Raw genomic sequence first — 15,737 nt, forward strand, 5'->3', positions numbered from 1 at the left:
CTAAAGAATACATGACAAGGAAAATAACTCATTTTCTATAAAGATGCTAATGAAATTTATATGATCTTCTTCCGAAAGTAAACTGGAACACTTTCTCACTTCCCGGCGCGAGCGGGATTCAAACCCGCGCCGACAGAGGTGAGAGGCCGTGTGATTTTGAGCGCGATGCTCTAACCACTCGGCCACGGAAGCCCCTATAAGTGGAATTAATGCCTAGTTCGTTTAAAATACATTATAATGACGAGGTTTACACACAGAGACAATAGATAAACTTGCAATCTCAAATTTAGAATCCACGGTTTTTGTTACGTATATTCATGGTGACGCGTTTATCACACGTGTTGTCTTTGTCTTTTCCATATGAAGACTTTACGTTGTTTTAACAGATGAAAAGCATATTAAAACTAGCTGTCTAGTTTTACGATGGATGATCTTAAGTTGATATTAAATTGTTTCGGATTCTTTCAAGTAATTTTATCCTCTAAAGAAGTAACATCGTTTTGGCCTTGAGTATCGATCTTCAGTTTTCAAATCGTACCATTATTGTATTGTTTCGAATTTTTCCACGTAATTATGTCTTTTAAACATTATTTCATTTTCATTTGGTTGACTCGCTTTATCATGATTTGATCAGAGCTAAATATGATTAATGTACGACTTTTCTTATCAGGCTCGTGGTGAGTGTGATCGGTCAACAAGGGATGCTTACTCCTCCTGGGCACCTGATCCCACGGCTGGGGTGTGTAGGGGTCTATGTTTGTTCCTACTCTTAATTTTGCTTTCTTTATAGGAATTATGAGACTGATAACTGTTTGTTACCTTCATTCTTTCATAAAAATGATACTGGAGTTCCTCTTTGATAATATCTATGTAGTCTTCGGTCATCAGGTCTTCCAACAATCTGCTGGAATTCCAATGAGTACGAATTGTTCTCCTTTATCAGCTGATGTGTTTCTATATTCTTGTGACGCAGAATTTATTCAAAACTTCTCTACGAACTGGAGAAGAAAGGGTCACTTGAGGTGGCCTTAACTCAACACTTAATAACGTGGACGGCGTTTTAGCTATTGACAATAATCACTTTCATTCTTATGTCGATTCCATACTTCCCTGTGAACTCTAAATAGAAGATACCACAAAGTTTTCTATATCTGCTTCATAAACTTTAGCGACAAACTAACAAAAAAAAAAACTTTCCGAAAGACAAACACAAATCTTGCATTCCCATTTTATGATCAAAACACCGTGAAAATCCAGGTTAGGATAGGTCCTCAATACCCCTTTCTTGTCGTAAGAGGCGACTAAATGGGAGGATCCCTCGGACAAAATGGGACGATCCTTCGGATGAGATTGCAAAAACGGAGGATCCATGCTACAGAAGGTGTGGTACGATAGAAATCCCTCCCTGCTCAAAGGCCGTAAGCGCCGAGCATAGGCCTAAGTTTTGCAGCCCTTCACCGGCAATGATGACATATCTATATGAGTGAAAGATTTTCAAGAGGGACGTTCTAAAACAATATACAACCAACCTTATGATCAGCTGGTGTAAGTGTCTTCAGAAAAAATACCAGAGGCATTTTGGACAACCACATTTGATACATTTTTATAAGGAGGGTTTTTTCCTCAAACTTTCCTTTCCCTAACATCTCATCCCCATGAGACACAACCCTTTCTCTGGAATCATGTATTGATATCATATGTATATAGATATGAAATACCTGCCCATGAGAGGTCGAAAATAAAATTGTAGATATCGAATTTGTTTTGCAAAATATAAGCATGGGAATTTGGTGTAAAGTGTAACATCTACCAAAGTTTATTTAGGAAGTGATGCTCGCGTTTTCGGATAACCTCAGATGTTGAGAAATGTTGTTCTGAAATATAAAAGCCAAGGCGTTAGTCGAGGCTTTTATATTTCAAACAACAAAACGAAACAGCTACATTTTGTTTTGCTGACGAAAAAGGTGAGATGGTAGGGGTATTCTAAATGAAAGGTGAAGATAACGAACAGTGATCAATCTCATTACTCCTACAAGCAATACAAAATCTATTTTGAAAAAAAATAATAGTTTAAGTATTTAATTTGGTGTTAACGGATTATATAAATTACTTTGAATACAGTTCAAGAAAAACTTGTCTGTGCATCGCCATGTTTACATGCAATAAACAGGATAGAATTGTTAATACAATCTTAATTATCATCATGTATCTGCAGACAACAGAATTTATGAATGACAATTGCTTATCTGGAATTAGAATCAATGCAAACACATGATTGTGTTTATATTTCATCTCTATCTGCACAATACCTCAAATATATTATTATGTAGTTTAGTTTAAAAATATCTATTGTAACATTGAAACAATTTGGAAGTCAATAGAAATACATGTACATGTAATTAAAATTGAACGTGGGAGGATTCGTAACATTTTTTTCTGGCATTGTTAAGTTTAAAAAGTACAATCATTGATAGACCAGTGTCTATCTAAACAGCACTCGTCTTTATTATTAAGAAATGTTTTATTCAGAAAATTTTCCCCACAATAAATCACTAAATTTGTTGGATGAAATATAAACATTTTATTTGAAATGGGGAGTATTGGTCATGGCTGTAACACATGTTGTGGGGTGTCATTGATAAAATCACAAATGGGCAAACCCAAATATTGTACAAACATATTCAATTACCAATAACAGCATCCATTTATCTGATAATCACTAAACGTGCAATAGAATGAACCACTCCTAGTTTGCCGCGAAAAGTTTCGAGCAAACATCCGTGTACATACAATATACACCAAGATGACAATCTCCATCGATTGACAGCAGATTGCTACTTATTGATTTATACTCGATTACTTCATCGGTTGAAATGTAGGTCAATGTTCACCTTTTCATCTATATGCAGTTACCAATTATTTAGCTGTCACCAATGGGAGATAGCAGTGAGTTGCGTTCCCTTGTTTCCCGCTAGGCGGCGATACTAGTCCCGGTCCAGAACGGATGCCAGATAACGGCGGTAAAGTTTCACAATATCTTTGTTCGCTTATATTTTCAATCGACACAGTGGATTGTGCAAAAGAAATTACCATAAACAACTCTAAATACAGTTTCGTGAGATTAGTTCAGCTGAAAAACGACTTAAGAAAAAAATGCGAGAAACTCAGGTCTGAAGAGAGAACTTGTCGACAGGGTAATTCGATATTGAAAACTGCTTGTTTCATTCAGACATTATCTTTGCAAAATCGAGCGTAAAAAATGTTGCATTTTTTCAACAGACTTGAGGCACATGATAGAAATGTCAACTCTGGAATATTTTGAAATATAAGAAAGCTTGACCCAGATTTCTACATTACATTGCGATACATACTGGATGAGAATTCCAGGCACGTAAAATCATAGGGGTGTTGGATGGGCCTCTCCCTCTCCCCCACGTTTTTTGACAATGATAATTATCTCTTATTTTCATATGCAAAATAGATATATTGGATGACTGCCCCCTCCCTCGCTATTCTATAGTATTGAAAGAGGCTCCAGGTGTATACAAAAGGTTAAAAGTTATAAAGTTATGAATTAAACCCATGTAGCGAAGGATGAGCTCCCTCCCACCGATTTAAAGCATCAAAGCATGGGAGGAAATGTTGGAGCATTTTAGCTGATGAGGACTTTCAACTCCCCGTCTCCCATTTAAAATTTTGAGCAATAATTTTTGGCTTGTCAGAATTTTAGTCAACTACCGACTTCTCTTCCGGTCCCCCATTTGACCTGTTCTACATATATCTAAGCTTAATTCTAATATTCATGATCAGCAACATTATAAAACAATATGTACTCTTAAAATCAAATCCTTCCGAAAGAGCCTATACAGATGAATGAAATAATATATATACTATTAAACTCTGGGATTGTGAAATTCACAATTTTGGTATATCTGTTTATGCATTTCCTAAATATGCATTTTCATAATGGCTGACTTCCTTTTAAAACATGGATAAAAAATATAAATATCAGCAATGTTTGTCTATTCATTTCAAAGAATATTGCATGGCTGAGTAGCGCAGTAGGTTAGCACGTCGACTGGTGAACTGTAGATCGCTGGTTCGAGTCCAGCAAGGGTTTTACTTTTTCAGATTGCTTTCTATTAAAACTGCATTTTTTGACTAAATAAAGTAAATTTGAAAGTTTTTAATTTCAAAATAATGTTGCACATGTCCTCAACTTTTCATCCACATCAAATTTCTCTGGTGTAGCATTCCTCTTTAAAGAGATCTTTCAGATGATAAAAACACTATGATAATTTTGGCTCCGACCTAGAACCAAAACCCTTACCCCCTGTGATCATGTTGGTTGGTTGTATATTGTCTAATATAGAGCGGTGCGCTCGAGAATATTTCACTCATATACGGACGTCACCATTGCCGGTGAAGAACTGCAAAATTTAGGCCTATGCTCGGCGCTTACGGCCTGTGAGCAGGATGGATCTTCGTTGTGTTACACCTGGTGCGACACAGGATACCGGTTTTTGCAGTCTCATCCAAAGGACCGCCCCCATTTAATCGAGCTCTTACGACAAGCAAGGGGTACTGAGGACCTATTCTAAACCGGATCCCCACAGTTTTAGTAAAGGACTAGTACTACCTTCTCTTTTCTAAATATCTATTTAGTTTCAATCTAGTATCAATAACATTAAAGAAGATGTGTTTTTTTTATATAATTTACACAAATACACTGTACATGCAAAGATTGGTCCGTCCTGGAGTCCGTATCTCTTCCCGGGAATCATGAAATGTGATGCAGGCCTTCTTGCTCTACACCACTATGCATCTAGTTTTTCTTACAAATGTGCTGTTTTAAAGATTTTTGAAAATTGGTCAATTTTGACAGTTTTGCCCCGCCCTAATTACCCAGGGACCTAAGAGTCCTGAAATTTACAAAATATGCCCCCCTTGTCCTAAATATGCTTCATATCACGGAGAGGAGTTACATAATAACACCACAGAATTGTCTACTTCTGCTTCGTACTTGGATGTTTCGTTGGAGGTGGGCAATGACGGCAAACTGACAACTCAAATGTATGACAACCGGGGTGATTTCAGCTTCTCCATTGTCAACTTCCCATATCTATGTAGCAATATTCCATTATCACCTGCATATAGTGTTTATATTTTTTAACTGATTTGATATGCAAGACCTTCTTCTGCGTATGGTCAGTTTTTAAATCGAGGCAAACTACTGACAAACAAGTTTATGGTACAGGGGTTTCAACAGTCTCGATTAAAGTCAGCATTAAGCAAATTCTGTGGTCGTTATAACGATCTAGTTCGTCAATACAACCTATCATTGGGTCAACTGCTGTCTGACATGTTTCATACCGATTGTTAGGTAGTTCTTGGCACACTGATTTTGACTACGGATAACTCCGTTTACCTGATCAGTATAAAGGGCTCACGACAGGTTTTATCGGTCGACAGGGGATGCTTACTACTCCTAGGCACCTGATCTCACCTTTAGAGATTAAGAGGTCCGTGTTTGCCCAACTATCTATTTTGTATTGCTTATAGGGGTTAGGAGATTGATCACTGTTCCTTATCTTCACATTTCATATAGACAGTGCGTGAATTATCATTAAAAAATGTTTAGATATGCTTCATAGCAAATTAGAAAAGAATTCGTTTTCACCTTTCATCAAGAACATTTTTTAAAACTTCAATTGTTAACACACTTAATCAGTGACCATTTTGGCCAAACCCTGATACCAAACCCCCTACCCTTTGGATCATGAAATTTACAATTTTGGTGAAAAGCTACAAACACATTCTAAATATCAATTTAGTATCAATAGCGCTAAAGAAGATGTTATTTAAATGTTTTACACATAAACACTATATACCAAGATTGGCCCCGCCCTGGGGTTCAAACCTCTACCCTGGGGATCATAAAATGTACACTTTTGAGCACCTCCCTGCTTTACATCACTATACATGTACATTCATTTTTTTCTTACAAGTGTACGGTTGAAGAGAAGACGATTTTTGAAAATGGTTTAAATTTTGGCAGTTTTTGCCCTGACTCTAAGGTCTCTTTGGTGCAGTAGTCCTGACATTTAAAATTTATTTCCCCTTTTCCCAAAGATGCTTTTTACCAAATTTGAAAAGAATTGCAATTGTGGTTATTATGAAGAAGTTAAAAATATTCAATAATTAAGGCACGAAGGACGCTGACCAACATATTGCAATAAGTCACCTGAGTAATTCAGGATCAGGTGACCCAAAAAGTATGCCGGTGTGACGCTTTGCAGTTCATACCCTCAGGTATTTTCAAAAAATTTACAATATACTACAATTTTTTGTTGGAGTTTCTAGTCATTATAAATATTTTCTAAGATTCATACACATATTTTCACAACTGTAAAGCATTCCTGAGGAAATGTCGTTACAATTTCCAAAATATATCAACAGGGGATGCTTACTCCTCCTAGGCACCTAATCCTACCTCTGGTGTGTCCAGGGGCTGTGTTTGCCTAACTGTCTATTTTGTATAATTCCTTATAGGAGTTATGAGATTGATCACTGTTCGTTATCGTCACCTTTCATCAAAGACAAAAACATTGGAAATGTCAATATTTTGCTTTTTGAATGCAAATGGAATAAATCCACTGACATTGGTGTGGTGCTATCTTGGACCTCTGTTGTTTTGGAACACTGAGAAATGGATTTTGTTGAGCATCAACGTCATCACTTAAGAGTTCCTTAATCATCTTTATCTTAATTATCATACAACTATTAAAAATTTTGGCGTTTAATCTTGTAATATCGAGATATTTCTCGTAATTACGAGAGAAAATCTCCTTGAAATTGGACTCACGACTCTCTTATTCGCTGATTCTTGTAAAATTTTACATATCCGAAATATGAGTTGAAACAATCTGAAAAGGACGTTTGCGATCTTGTCATTAATCATATTTGAAAACAGTTCCAATCTTTACATTTAACCGCCAGAGAAACGTTGATACCTCTCAGTGTTGCATTCATTGATACAACTTCTAAACGTGAGAATCGCTATCATTCAAAATGGTGTTATGCCTCCACGACAAATAGTCTATTTTTTTTCTCGGGGACCATCAATTTGCTAATTCCCTAAATATAATTACAAGTAAAGTTCACGTGTATGTTTGATTTGTCTCATGTCTTGTGACGTATTGTGTTGCGTGTTAGTGTTCTTGGCGTGAGACAAACATGTCGATATCAAACTCCTTTGAAGTGGCAGTACGTCGATATTTCATATATGAATACATGTGATACTCTTTAAACCAATGGAAATCACTGACATGCCTTACTGATGATATATAAGGTCTTCAAGCACAAAGCTTAGGTAATCTGAGATAACGGGATCAGAAACAAAATGGTAAGATAGTTTTCCCTAAATTTCTACAATTTTATAAATATAATGCTGATTAAAAGTAGACAAAGAAAACAAAGGTTAATTTAATCGCAATATGTGTTTTTTTTTAAACCATGCCTCCCTTTAACTTAATGGTTTTTAATTGGGGGTAACTTAATATTTTTTTCTGAAGTCGCTCGTTGGAGTTTTACGTCTAAATCAAACTAACAAAATTGACACGGGACGTTGATGTCTCAGACACTTGACGTTTTAGATATCTATAATTTAAAAAATGACAAGATGGTGGCGTAATAAAACTCGAATATAGCGAACACGGGTATAGCGAAATTACGGCTACAGTGAAGTGAAATAGATTTCCCCGGCAAATTCTCTATATATTCTATATAAAAAGCTGCGTCTATAACGAACAGGGATATAGCGAATTTACGGATACAACCAAGTTTAAAATGCCTATTCCCCTTGAATTAAAAATGAACGTAAAAATCATCTTTTATAACGAATTTTTTCATTTTAAACTCGTTGTGGTTCTTAACAATCGCTAAAGGATCCATACTTATACGAAATTTCTGTATTTTTAAAAAGGAGGATGTTAACACTAAACAATACTTACACATACGTTTATTGTGACATTTATTAACAAAACCAAAAAAAACCCACAGTATACGATTGACAGATATTTTAAAAAGACATAGATTGTTTTATGTATTACGCATCCTTTTGTTGACATTTTTCTTTCGATATGTGTTTTTATGTGATTAAATAATCCATCAAGATAAATTATCATATATAAATCAGTGCGTATATATCTTTTATAAACATATTTCTTCTCGAAAATATATAGGCTTAATTTTCTTAAAGACAATGCAAACGCAAGTATATCGATTGCTGCTTTCTTATATAACTGATATACATATAGAACAAATAAGTTTTATAACGAATTCGTTATATTTGAATTGTGAATTCGCTACTAACGTATAGCGAATTAAGCTTATAGCGAATTATTATAGAGTGTCCGCAGAAATTCGCTATATCAGAGTTGTACCGTACATGCATACATGTTTACCTTGAGAATAGCTTGTTTCTAGGAAGACAATTTTTTATCATAGATATTTAAAACGTAGACTATCTGTGGTTAAGATGTAATTTCCGCTCAATACTTCTTCGAATTCACATTCACGACCTTTCAGCAAACCCTTTCATCACTAATTGTCTCGGTAGTTTGAGAGTATATGTAACAGAAGTATATCTAGCTTTCTCTTTGAGCATTGTATCTTAATGAAAGGTGACGATACCGACCAGTGATCAATCTTATAACTCTTATCAGAAATACAAAATTGATAGTTGGGCAAACACGGACTCCTGGACACACCAAAGGTGGGATCAGGTGTCTGGGATGAGGAAGCATCCCCTGTCGACCGGCCACACCCGCCGTAAACCCTATATCTTGATCAGGTAAACGGAGTTATCGGTAGTCAAAATCAGTGTGCCAAGAACGGTTTAACAATCGGTATGAAACACGTCAGACAGCATTCGACCCAATGATAAGTTTTATTGACAAACTAGATCGTTATAAGAATCATAGAATTTGCGAAACGCTGATTTTAAACGAGACTGTTGAAACCCCTGTACCATCAACTTGTTTGTCAGTAGCTTCTCAGTAGCTTGCCTATACGCAGAACAAGCTCTTGCATATTGAATCACTTGAGAGATACAAACAACATACGTAGGTGATAATGGAATATTGCTACATAAATATTGGAAAGTTGACGATGGTGAAGCTGAAATCATTCCGTTTCTCTTAAAGTTGAGTTGTTAGTTTGTCGTTGATATCAACTTTCAATAAAATATCTAAGTGTGAAGCAGAAACGGACGACTCTGTGGTGTTTTTTATTTCGAGCTCACAGGGATATATCGAATCGACATATGAATGAAAATTGTTATTGTTAATAGATAAAACGTCGTCGATATATCTAAATGTGGAATTGAAGGTCACAGAGAGAGATTTTTTTTCTTCTCACGTAGAAGGTTTTGAATGCAAGTTGAAGATAACGAACAGTGATCAATCTCATAACTCCTACAAGCAATACAAAATAGATAGTTGGGCAAACACTGACCCCTGGACACACCAGAGGAGGGGTCAGGTGCCTAGGAGGAGTAAGCATCCCCTGTTGACCGGTCACACCCGCCGTGAGCCCTATATCCTGATCAGGTAAACGGAGTTATCCGCAGTCAAAACCAGTGTGCCAAGAACGGCTTAACAATCGGTATGAAACACGTCAGACAGCATTTGACCCAATGCGAGGTTGTATTGACGAAGTAGATCGTTATAACGACCATAGAATTTGCGAAATGCTGACTTCAATCGAGACTGTTGAAATCCCTGTACCATCAACTTGTTTGTCAGTAGCTTACCTCGATTTAAAAACTGACTATACCCAGAACAAGCTTCTGTTCCATATGAACATAAGAACATGTCCGCTAACAAAGGAGCACATCTCGTGCTCATGGGAATTCCAGCAAATTGTTGGAAGACCTGATCACTAAAGACTATGAAAATATTGTCAATGAGGAACTCCAGTATAATTTTTATTTCAACTTCAGAGTACCTGTGCTTGGAATCAGAGCGGTGTTTAACAAAGTACATGTAACTGTTTATGATGTCAATTTATCCTGAGGAATGGTCGTGTAAAATTTTGAAAAGGCATAGGTTTATATGTTGTTGATTTGAGAAAATTTTTGCGATTTCAAGTTTACTAAATTTACCACATTTGATTTATACCACTTGTGGCATATGTAGTCGCGCAGTAAGTTTGGAGTTTCTCCATCACAGCTGTTAATATTTTCGTTAAGAGCAAAGATTAGGGCTTTGTAGAACACTTACTGGAGTTCTTATGTAGTTTAGTAACCCAGTATAGGTACGGTAACTCATATTCATTCGACAAATTGACTGGGATATTAAATGTGTCAAAAACTGAAGCATGGTTTTGAAGAATTTCATCTTTTGAAACGGTGGTTGGAATATAAGAACGATTACCAAAAGTGGAATAAATGCCAAGTTCATTTGAAATACAGTTGTAATAATAAGCCTTGCAAACAAAGACAATGTTGTTACAAGCTTTGTCAGCTGGAACCAAAACATATTTCTCATGTAACAAATCTAATTAACTTATAACAATTTCAATCGTTTTATTTTAGCTTGCTAATCTACTTTAGAAATTTCAATCGTTTTATATAAGCTTATTAATCTAATTTAGAAATGTAATCATTTCTCTAGAAATTCTTGCTGCTCATTGTTGTTTGCTGTGTTGTTGCCAACGCCTTAGGAGGTCCCATCATCGGCGATACTGGCTATAATGATCGCGATGCGATTCAGGAAGGTAGCACTGTTCAAAATGACAGCGCTGATTCGGACTCCGGCGTGAATTTGGCTGCCCTCGTAGTAGAGTGCTGTCCTCTTGGCTGATAACAATCTACCACAGGCTTGTCACACGAAACACGTATGCATTAGCTTTCAATTAAATAATATATTTACTTTCAATAAGATATTTACAATGAGACAACTTAGCATTTACATGTATGACATTCTTTTCTTTTGGAATAAAGAACTATCAAAGATTAGTTATTGAAGAGAAATACATGTATCCGTAAATCTCAAACAAATTAATCTGATAAATATGATTTTATCACAATGACCTATAACTGCTTGCGCGGTATAAACTGATTATATATTTCTTATCTCCTTTTCAGATACATTGAACGTGTGGCAACATAGTTTTGGATTTAATGAAATAAATTTATGAACTACATATCAAAACTCAGTTGTTTTTGTTTAAAATTTCAACCGTTCATTCGTAGATCGTATTGCATATGAAAGTAAGTTGCATTATTTTGTTAGATAAGACAATTCAGTTCCAATGCAATACCTGTCGTCTAAATGTAATTTTGCAAAATGGGGAAGCAGCTAAGATTCATTGCCATTTAGTAAAAACCCATTGCCACTATCAACACTTGATAACAATTATTCAGAAGAAAAAAATCGATGGCGCATTATCTGTTTCATGCTAGAGAAAATCATCAGTGAAAGGTGAAGATAACGAACAGTGATCAATCTCATAACTCCCAAAGCAATACAAAATAGATGGTTGGGCAAACACGGACCCCTGGACATACCAGAGGAGGGATCAGGTGTCTAGGAGGAGTAAGCATCTCCTGTCGACTTACTTTTCATTAAATTTTAGAGGTAGAGTTACCGAATACAAATATCTTTTAACATCGAATGCAATCTTTGGGCCAATGTTTCTAACATATTTGACAAAAAGATATTTTTTACATCTTAATCACTAAAGATAATGGCTGCGCTGACTTCAGTAACAAATTTTGCACAAGGCTTCTGCATTGTATAGTTTTATTGTCTTAGCTACTCCAACGTTAAATCATAATTGGCCAACGTTACCTTCATTATTGCATTCATTACATTTGACATGTCTATCATGTTGATACCCAAACACACGTGAGTTAGAACACGTGTAGATAATACCGAAAATTTCTTCAGTTTACCTCCTCATTCTTGCATGCTTACCATTTAATAAAAACAAATGATTGCTTATTTAAGACCGGTTTAGTGGCTAAATGGTTAAATCGTTTGCTTCGTGACCGGGAGGTTGTGAGTACGAGCCAGCCTCGCACTTTCTTCCCTTTCGACTTAAGATGTTAAAGTAGTCACTTATGACTTTCCATCGCCAAACACTCAGAATTAGAAGTCGCGGGTGAAACATTAGAATCTGATGTCCCGTATAAAGATCGTCACTGTTACGGCCCTGACCGCCATAATGAGATGGAAATTTGTTGCACTTGACCTATGACTGGGGCTTAGGATTAGAATGAGGGTTAATCATGGCCCAACGCATGTCGCGACAAAGGACTTTAGTTATGGGAAAGGTGAAGATAACGAGCATTAATCAATGAAAGGTGAAATTAACGAACAGTGATCTATCTCATAACTCCTTGAGGAATATAAAATAGACAGTTGGGCAAACACGGACCCCTGGATATACCAGAGGTGGGATCAGGTGCCTAGGAGGAGTAAACATCCCCTGTCGACCGGTCATGTCCGCCGTGGGCCCTATATCTTGATCAGGTAAATACTTTGTAGTCAAAATCAGTGTGTCAATAACGGCCTAAGAGTCGTTATGAAACACGTCAGACAGCATTTGACTTAAAGATAGGTTGTATTGGCAAACTAGATCATTAAAAGGACCATAGAATTTGCAAAAGGCTTACTTTAAATGAGACTGTTGAAGCCCCCGTAACATCAACTTGTTTACCTCCATTTAAAAACTGATCATACGCAGAACAAGCTCTTCTGTATCGAATCAGTTAAAAAAAAACATCATATACACGTGATAATAAAATATTGCTAAATAAATATGAAAATTGACGATAGAGAAGCTGAAATCATCATATTTGTCATAAAGTTGAGTTGTAAGTTTGCCATTAATATCTATTTTCAATATTCTAGTATGAAGCAGATGTGGAGGACTCTGTTGTGTCTTTCATTTCGAGGGATATATAAAATCAACATATCAATGAAAATGATTATTACTAATAGATAAAACATCATCGATATATCTAAATGTCGAGATTAATGTCACAGGAAAAGATTTTTTTTGTTCTCATGTGGAAGTTTTTTTTAATAAACTCTGCTTCATGATAATATAAAGACAAGTCAGCTAACGAAGGCGCACAATTTGAGCCTATTAAAAATTCCAACAGACTGTTGGAAGACCCGATCACCAAAGACTTCGAAGATATTGTCGATTAGGAACTCCAGCATATTTTTTTCAACTTCAGAGTACTTGTGCCTGGAATCAGGATGGTGGTTTAACAAAGTAAATTTATTTTGGATGACTGATCACTAGCTGCGAATATTCCCTTTTTCCATTTTTGTTGAATGGAAGAATCTCATAACTCCTATAAAGAATACAAAATTAAGAGTAGCGAAAACACGGACCCCTGGACACACCAGAGGTGGGATCAGGTGCCTAGGAGGAGTAAGCATCCCCTGTTGATCAGTTACACCTGCCGTGAGCCCTTTATCTCGGTCAGGTAAACGGAGTAATCCAGTAATATCCAATATACCTTTAAACACTTCTTGATGCCGAGCGTATGGCGAAGGAGGAATCGATGTCACGACACAAGTAGGGTTCGAACTCACGATATTGGCTATTGAGACGTCATCCGTATCACGAAGTGCACACTCTGTACAATCATTACCGAGTATATGTATTGTAGCGATTGTGAGCGTATCTCAGATTTTAATTAGATTGAGCAAACTCCTGAAGCATATTAAGGAGTCATAAGCATATTCTAGACTGTTCGATTTTCTCATCGACATGTGGGAAATATAATCTCATATTCACTTTCGTTTAACGAACATTTTTTCTGTTCCGTTTATTTCTGACATATTCTGCATTCCCTCTTCATAAACGAACATAGAATGGATTATAACCTTTAAATTTCCATTTTTGTGGCAATGTGGAGCAGGTCTCCTGGTGATTTTCGGAACGACAAAGGAGTAGAGCAAACAGAAGACAGATCATCATCCTTCTTGCAGTCTGTATTATCATTTCTTTAGTGGGTTTTTTATTATGGATAAAACATTTTCATTCATTGAAACCACTTCCTTGCGTTGAAAAGCATATATTAGCACACACACGGGTGTCATTTATTCGGAATTCTTTTGGAAACCACACATCATCATGGACAAATATTTAAAAATATCGTCCAATCAAAGCAATCGTTATAGTAACGGAACTCTTCTGTTTTAAAGGTAGAATCAACTCAACTTTGCTATCGCAAGACTTGTATACCGAAATTGGGCTGAAAGCGTCTTGTTGATTGGACAAATTCGCTCAGGGTGTACGATGAGCGCCCAATCAAATTGCCTCATTAATTATTCATGAGAACGAGCGTGTAGGAATGAATGGACCCACGGGTAATGGAGAGAGGAACGAAGCGTAATCAACCGTGGGTTTCCGACGATGAAAATAACTATCTCGATAATGCATCTTCGGGAACTGTTGAAATACAGAAGATACAGTTATGAGAAAGATGTGAAAGTGGCATCATGTGATTGTTCTACCCAGCAGTGAAAGGTGAAGATAACGAATAGTGACCAATCGCATAACTCCTATAAGGAATCCAAAACAAAGAGTTGGGGAAAACACGGACCCCTGGACATACCAGAGGTGGGATCAGGTGTCTACGAGTAACCATCCGCTGTGAGCCATATGTATTGATCAAGCAAACGGAGTAATATGTAGTCAAATCAGCGTACCAAAAAGTTCTGCTGATTCCCGGACCTTTTCAAGCACGAGTTTAATCATAAAAAAAAAAACATGCGAAAAACAAGAAAACTGACTTGGGGAGAAAGGGTTCCGCTAAAAATTTAATACATGTATCATGTGTCGACTAATTCATTTATTAATGTTTGTAATGACAGGGAGAAGTTAATTGTTTTTTCTAAAGATCTGCATTTTCATGATCAAGGTTAACTAGCTGTCAATTATAATTAAGTGTTATAAGTCAGAAGGTCTGTTATAAACTGTAATGTTCCGACAGAGTTGTCTTTCTTTGTACTTTTTAAGCATATCGTTTCCAAAAATCCTTACAGGGATACATTGCATGATCCAGTAAATGTTGCAGTAAAGTTGAAATCACGAAACTAATCGAAAGCATGTGGCCGTCAGCCGAGTTCGATCGCCAGTGGCTAGTTAGCTAAGTTGGTAGAGCACCTGACTAAAGATTCAGGGGGCACGGGTTCGAATCACTGCCAGGTCCACTGCATTTCTCCCCTTCTGTTACATTTGGTGCTGTTGATCACCTCTGGACTTGCAAGTGAAAGCCCTGCTAGGGGCAAAAATAATCTGGGTTGTGTCTTCGAGGGCGAAGACATTTGAGGAGGGAGGAATGTGGCGGTCAGTCGGGCTCGATTGCCGGTGGTCAGATAGCCCAGTTGGTAGAGCATCTGACTAGAGATTCAGGGGGCTCGGGTTCGAATCCCAGTCTGGTCCTTTGCATTTTCTCCCTTCCTGTCACATTAGTACACAGATGTCATCAATTATTTACAGATACAGGTGCCTGTGTGATATGTGCATGCTTTTCACTGGTTCTACAGGTGATTTTATGTATTTGTACACACTATGAACAGCTTACATGCATGGTATTGACTATTTACATGTTGCAGTGCTATCCGTAGTTTTTCTGATGAACAACAAACATGAAACCCGTGGCCAAAGACTACAAACTATTATACATCGAAAAAAATACTAGTATG

General features: G+C 36.7%; 1 protein-coding gene across 1 annotated transcript in view; it reads left to right on the plus strand.

Annotated features, from left to right (window-relative positions):
* LOC125658437 (uncharacterized) overlaps window positions 1–11,208 on the plus strand; it is a 36,506-nt gene extending 25,298 nt beyond the window's left edge. Inside the window, exons 13-14 of the transcript XR_008798897.1 lie at window positions 10,677–10,899; window positions 11,150–11,208. The gene's annotated coding sequence lies outside the window, so the exon portion shown is untranslated. The remainder of the gene's footprint in view (window positions 1–10,676; window positions 10,900–11,149) is intronic.
* Window positions 11,209–15,737: the final 4,529 nt, after the last annotated feature.

This window comes from Ostrea edulis, chromosome 9, assembly GCF_947568905.1.
Source record: "Ostrea edulis chromosome 9, xbOstEdul1.1, whole genome shotgun sequence".
NCBI lineage: Eukaryota > Metazoa > Mollusca > Bivalvia > Ostreida > Ostreidae > Ostrea > Ostrea edulis.